Raw genomic sequence first — 6,529 nt, 5'->3', positions numbered from 1 at the left:
TCACCGCTGTGGCCTCTCCCGTTGCGGAGCACAGCCTCTGGACGCGCAGGCTCAGCGGCCATGGCTCACGGGCCCAGCCGCTCCGCGTCATGTGGGACCTTCCCGGACTGGGGCATGAACCCGCGTCCCCTGCATCGGCAGGCGGACTCTCAACCACTGCGCCACCAGGGAAGCCCTTTTTTTTTTTTTTTTTTTTTTTTTTTTTTTTTTTTTGTGGGTTATCCTTTTTAAATATAGCAGTGTGTACATGTCAACCCCAAACTCCCTGACTATCCCTTTCCTCCACCCTTCCCCGCCTGGTATTAGAGGTATGATTGACATAATAAATAGAACATGTTGAAAGTGTATAATTTGATAGTTTCAACATATGTATACACTACGAAACCATCACCAGTATCACAGTGAGCGTATTATACCCATCACCCTCAAAAGCTTCTTCATACCCCTTTGTAATTCCTTCCGTCATCCCCAGGCAGCAAATGATCTGTTTTCTGTCACTAGATGAGTTTGCAGTTTCTAGGATTTCATAGGAATAGAATCATACAGTACATATTTTTTTGTCTGACTTCTTTCACTTAGTGTAATTATTTTATTTTGAGATTCATCCATGGTTTTGCACACATTCATTTCTTTTTATTGCTGAGTAGTATTCCATTATGTGGATATACCACAGTTGGCTTATACATTCACCTGTTGATGAACATTTAGGTTGTTTCCAGTTTGGGGCTATTGCAGATAAAGCTGCTATGAACATTCAAACATTCATGTGCAAGTCTTTATGTGGACGTATGCTTTCTTTTCTCTTGGGTAAATACTATAAGTGGAATGGGTGACTCATATGGTAGATCTAACTTTTTAGGAGACTGCCAAACTGTTTTCCAAAGTGATTGTACATTTTTCCATTCCCACCAGCAGTATGTAAACATTCCAGTTCCTCCACATCTTTGCCAATATGGTTGGTATGGTTAATCATTTGAATTCTAGTCATTCTAGCAGACATATAGTAGTATCTCTTTGTGGTTTTAATTTGCATTTCCCTAATGACTAATGATGTTGAGCATCTTTCCATGTGTTTATTTGCCACTTACATATCTTCTTTAACTAAACATCTGTTAAAATGTTGAGCCCACCCTTAAACTGGGTTTTCTTATTATTGAGTTTTGAGAGTTCTTAATACATTCTGGATGCAAGTCCTTTGTCAGGTATATGATTTTCAAAGTTTTTCTCTTAATCATAACTTATGTTTTCATTCTCTTAACCAAGTCTTTTTGAAGAGCAAAAGTCCTTAATTCTGATGAAGTTTAATTTATCATTTAAAAAAATGGATTGTGATTTTGGTTCTGTATCTAAAAAATTTACTTAACTCAAGGTCACAAAGATTTTCTCCTACGTTTTCATATAGTAGTTTTATAGTCTCAGGCTTTACATTTAGGTTTATGATCTATTTTCAGTTAATTTTTTAATATAATGTGAGGCATGGATCAAAGTTCCTTTGTTTCTCTCTCCTGCTCCTCCTCCTCCTCCTCCTATTCTTCTCCTCCTTCTCCTCCTTCTTATTCTACATATGGATATCCTATTGTTCTAGAAGAATTTGTTGAGATGACTATTATTGCTTCACTGAATTGTCTTAGCACCCCTGTCAAAAATCAATTGGCTATATATATGTAGGTCTATTTCTGTACTCTCTATTCTATTCCATTGATCTATTTGTCTGTCTTGATGCCAATACCACATTGTCTTGATTACTGTAGCTTTATAATAAGTCTTAAAGACAGGTAGTGTAAATTCATCAACTTTGTTCATCTTTTTCAAAGTCGTCTTGGTTATTCTAGGTTCTTCACATTTCCATATGAATTCTAGAATCATCTTTTGATTCCTATCCCAAAATTCTGCTAGAATTTTGATTGAATACTCTTAGAATCTATAGATTAATTTGAGGAGAATTGATACATTAAAAATATTGACTCTTTCAATCCATGAACTTGGTATTTTGCTCCATTTATTTGTCTTCTTTAATTTCTCTCAGCAATGTTTTGTAGTTTTCCATGCACAGGTTTGCAGGTCTTTTGTCAGATTTATCCTTAAGTATTTCATATGTTTTATGCTATTCTAAATAACATTTATAATTTTAATTTATGATTGTTTATTGTTAGTATCTAGAAATACTTTTGTTTTTTGTATGTTGAGCTTGTATCCTTCAAACTTGCTAAACTCACTTATTAGTTATACTAGTTTTTTTGTAGATTCCATAGGATTTTCTATGTAGACAATCCTGTTGTCTGTGAATAAAGACAGCTTTGCTTCTTCCTTTCTAATCTACATGCCTTTTATTTCTTTTTCCTACCCGACTGCACAAGCTATAACCTCCAGTACAATGCTGAATAAAAGTGGTGAGAATGGACATTCCAACCCTGTTTTTTTTTTTTTTTTTTTTTCTGTGGTATGTGGGCCTCCCTCTGCTGTGGCCTCTCCCGTTGCGGAGCACAGGCTCCGGACGCGCCGGCTCAGCGGCCATGGCTCACGGGTCCAGCCGCTCCGCGGCACGTGGGATCCTCCCAGACCGGGGCGCGAACCCGTCTTCCCTGCATCGGCAGGCGGACGCGCAACCACTGCGCCACCAGGGAAGCCCCCTACCTTGTTCTTGATTTCAGTGGGTAAGCACTCAGTCTTTCCCAATTAAGTATGAGGTTAGCTGTAGATTTTTGGTAGCTGGTCTCTATCAGATTGGGGACATTCCCTTCTATTCCTAGTTTGCTCAGAATTTTTATCAGAAATGGGAGTGGAATTTCGTCAAATGCTTTCTCTGATTATGATGTGCTTTGGTGTGGTTTTCTTCATGTTTCTTGTGCTGTAGGTTTGTAGAGTTTCTTGGATGTTTGGGTTTATAATTTTCATCAGATTTGGAATTTCTTGGATATAATTTCTTCAAGCATTTTTTCTTCCCTCCTTCTCCTTTGGAGATTTCAATTACATGTCTGTTTGCCTACTTAATGTGCCATGGTTAACTGATGCTCTGTTTGACTCTTTCAAGTTTTTTAAAAATTTGTTAGGTAGAGCCTGAGCAGGGTTTATTCTGTGGTTAATTTTTCCCTATTACTGACCCAAGATCTTTCTTAGTACTCTAAACAATATCCGGTGAATCATGAGGTTTTCCACTCTATTGAGAGCAAACACTATTCCTGACCCTGTGTGATCTCTGGGCACTGTTCTCTAATCCTTTTCAGTGGTTCTTTTCTAGGCCTTGCATAGTTTCCTCATACGCATTCACTGATCAGAACTCAGTTGAATACTGGAGGAGAACCCTCTGCAGATCCCGGGAGCAGATCTCTCCCCTCTGGTACTCTGCATTGTGAACTCTAGCCACCTTGGCTTTCCTGAAGTCCAAGCTCTGTCTTTTCAACTCAGGAAATCTACTGGCCCCACCTTAATGCCCCTTTCCTGCACTGTGGCCTGGAAACCCCCTCAATGAGTAAGTTGGGTCAATCATAGAGCTCATCTCATTTGTTTCCTATTTCTCAAGGATCACTGTCCTTTGTTGCCTGATGCCCAATTTCTTAAGAGCCATATACTGTTTGTTCTGGTTTTTTAGTTGCTTCAAGTGAGAGGATAAACCTGGTCTCTGTTACTCCATCTTGACCTGATTTTGGAAGCCGAAATCAAATGCATGTATTTTTAAAACAGTTTATTGAGACAAAATTCACATATTATACAATTTTCCCATTTAAAGAGTATGGTTCAGGGCTTCCCTGGTGGTGCAGTGGTTAAGAATCCGCCTGCCAATGCAGGGGACACGGGTTTGAGCCCTGGTCCAGGAAGATTCCACAGGCCGCGGAGCAACTAAGCCTGTGCGCCACAGCTACTGAGCCTGCGCACTAGAGCCCACGAGCCACAACTACTGAAGCCCGCCTGCCACATCTACTGAAGCCCATGCACCTAGAGCCTGTGCTCCGCAACAAGAGAAGCCACTGCAGTGAGAAGCCTGAACACCGCAACGAAGAGTAGCCCCTGCTCACTGCAACTAGAGAAAGCCTGGGTGCAGCAACAAAGACCCAATGCAGCCAAAAATGAAAATTAATTAATTAATTATTTTTGTTTGTTTGTTTTGTTTTGTTTTTTTTTGCAGTACGTGGACCTCTCACTGTTGTGGCCTCTCCCGTTGTGGAGCACAGGCTCCGGATGCGCAGGCTCAGCGGCCATGGCTCACCGGCTCAGCTGCTCCGCGGTATGTAGGATCCTCCCAGACCGGGGCACGCACCCGTGTCCCCTGCATCGGCAGGCAGACTCTCAACCACTGCGCCACCAGGGAAGCCCTAATTAATTAATTTTTTTTTAAAAAAGAGTATGGTTCAATGGTTTTTAGTATATTTACAGGGTTGTACAACCGTCACTGCAATCAACTTTAGAACATTTTCATCAGCCCAAAGAGAAACCCCACACCTCTACCCACCACCCCCATCTTCCCATCCCCCTCCACCCCTAGTCAGTCACTAATCGGCACTTCCTTGGTGGTGCAGTGGTTAAGACTCTGAGCTCCCAATGCAGGGGGCCCGGGTTCAATCCCTGGTCAGGGCACTAGATCCCACATGCATGAGCAACTAAGAGTTCGTATGCCACAGCTAAGGAGCCCATGAGCCGCAACTAAGGAGCCCACCTCCCGCAACTGAGACCCGGCACAATCAAATAAATAAATAAATATTTTTAAAAAATCACTACTCTACTCTCTGTCTCTCTATATTTTCCTATTCTGGACATTTCATATAAATGGAATCATACAGTATATGGTTCTTTGTGACTGGCATCTTTTACTTAGCATAATGTTTTCAAGATTTGTCATTATTGTAGCATTTATCAGTACTACCTTCTTTTTAAGGCCAAATAATATTCCATTATGTGTATAGACACAATTTATTCAGCCATTTAATGGTTGATGGGCATTTGGGTTGTTTCCACTTTGGCTATTATGAATAATGATGCTATGAACATTTGCATGTAGGTTTTTGGATATATGTTTTCACTTCTCTTAGGTATATATATACCTAGGAGTGGAAATGCTGGGTATGGTAACTCCACGTATAACATTTTGAGGAACTGACATTGTTTTCTATTGCAGCTGCATCATCTTAAATTTCTTTCAGGAGTGTATGAGGGTTTCAGATTTTTTTGCATCCTTGCCAACTCTTGCTATCATTATCTTTTTTGTTATAGCCATCCTAGTAGATGGGAAGTGGTATCTTGCTGTGATTTTTTTTCTTGGTATATAATTTGCAAATATTTTCTCCCATTCTGTGGGTTGTCTTTTCACTATGTTGATGGCGTCCTCTGAATAAAAAAAATTTTAGTTTTTATACAGTCTAGTTTATCTGCATGTATTTTTCTTTTTTTCCTTGGCCATGCCATGTGGCTTGCGGGATCTCAGTTCCCCAACTGGGGTCTGAACCTGGGCCCATGGTGGTGAAAGCGCCAAATCCTAACCACTAGACCACCAGGGAACTCCCTACCTGCATGTATTTTTTTAAAGGAAACTTTATAACAATACCTCAAATGGAAAACCAGTATCAGTGATTTGTCATAAACAGAAGATGACTGTAAAAAAAAATCCTTTTATAAATCTGTTTAATAAAGAGAAGGCAAATGTAAAAACAAATCTATTTATAAATAAAACTAAAAATTTGTTTATAGGCTGGCTCAAAGCATTTTGCTGTGGTTTGGGGGTCTTACTTTGGGAAACACCATTATGCCCTGCACCTGCCTGGCTTAGTCATCGATTATCTTTGGGCACCAGTTTCTTCATCAACAAAAAAATGAGTACCTTTTTTAAGCCATAGAAACATTTTTTTCCAGCTAAAATTTTTTTTTTTTTGCAAACCTGTTTATAAAACAGATAAAATAGATCTGTCTGGTTGAAATGGAGATTGGGAGGCAGGGTGTCTGATGTTCCCCTCTCCAATCTCCCTCACCTGCCCTATGGTACCTCCAAGGTTTCCACAGCTCTAAGGAACCCAGTTTAAAAACCAGGGGACCCCAAACTGTTGTTCAGGAACATGGCTGGCTACATCAGAATCCCCTGGTGGCTAACTAAAAATATTAACTAAAGGGAAAAGAATTTCAATAAGAATAGATACATGTATATGTTTAACTGAATCACTTTGCTGTACACCTGAAACTATCATAGCATTGTTAATGAACTATACTCCAATATAAAATAAAAGTTAAAAAAAATATTGATTCCTGGACCTCAATTCAGACTGCTGAATCAGACTCCAGGGGTGGTCCCCTGCAGCTGTATGTCTCACGCATGCTCCAGGTGATCTGATATGAGGCATTGATATGGGCCCTCCTTGCTTGAATGGGCTGGGATATCTGAACTTAGGAAACTGTTGATTCCTGTCCTCAGGTATCATAGTCACCTGTTTTAACTGGAGCAGAGAATCAGGTGGGAACTGGCAAAATGCCACAAAGATGGCACAAAGATGCCTCTGAAGCCACCCAGCAACACCTGCTCCGGGGCTCCCAGGAGGCAGGCAAGTAA

The 6,529-nt window shown here is 40.4% G+C and overlaps 1 protein-coding gene across 14 annotated transcripts in view; it reads right to left on the bottom strand.

The window, feature by feature from the left end:
* The window catches only part of ALPK3 (alpha kinase 3), an 89,205-nt gene that overhangs the window by 13,129 nt on the left and 69,547 nt on the right, over positions 1-6,529 (bottom strand). The gene's annotated exons all lie outside the window — the stretch shown is intronic.

The sequence above is a fragment of the Physeter macrocephalus genome, unplaced genomic scaffold (genome assembly GCF_002837175.3).
Source record: "Physeter macrocephalus isolate SW-GA unplaced genomic scaffold, ASM283717v5 random_128, whole genome shotgun sequence".
NCBI classification, from domain to species: Eukaryota; Metazoa; Chordata; class Mammalia; order Artiodactyla; family Physeteridae; genus Physeter; species Physeter macrocephalus.
This window is presented reverse-complemented; position numbering and strand designations above follow the sequence as displayed.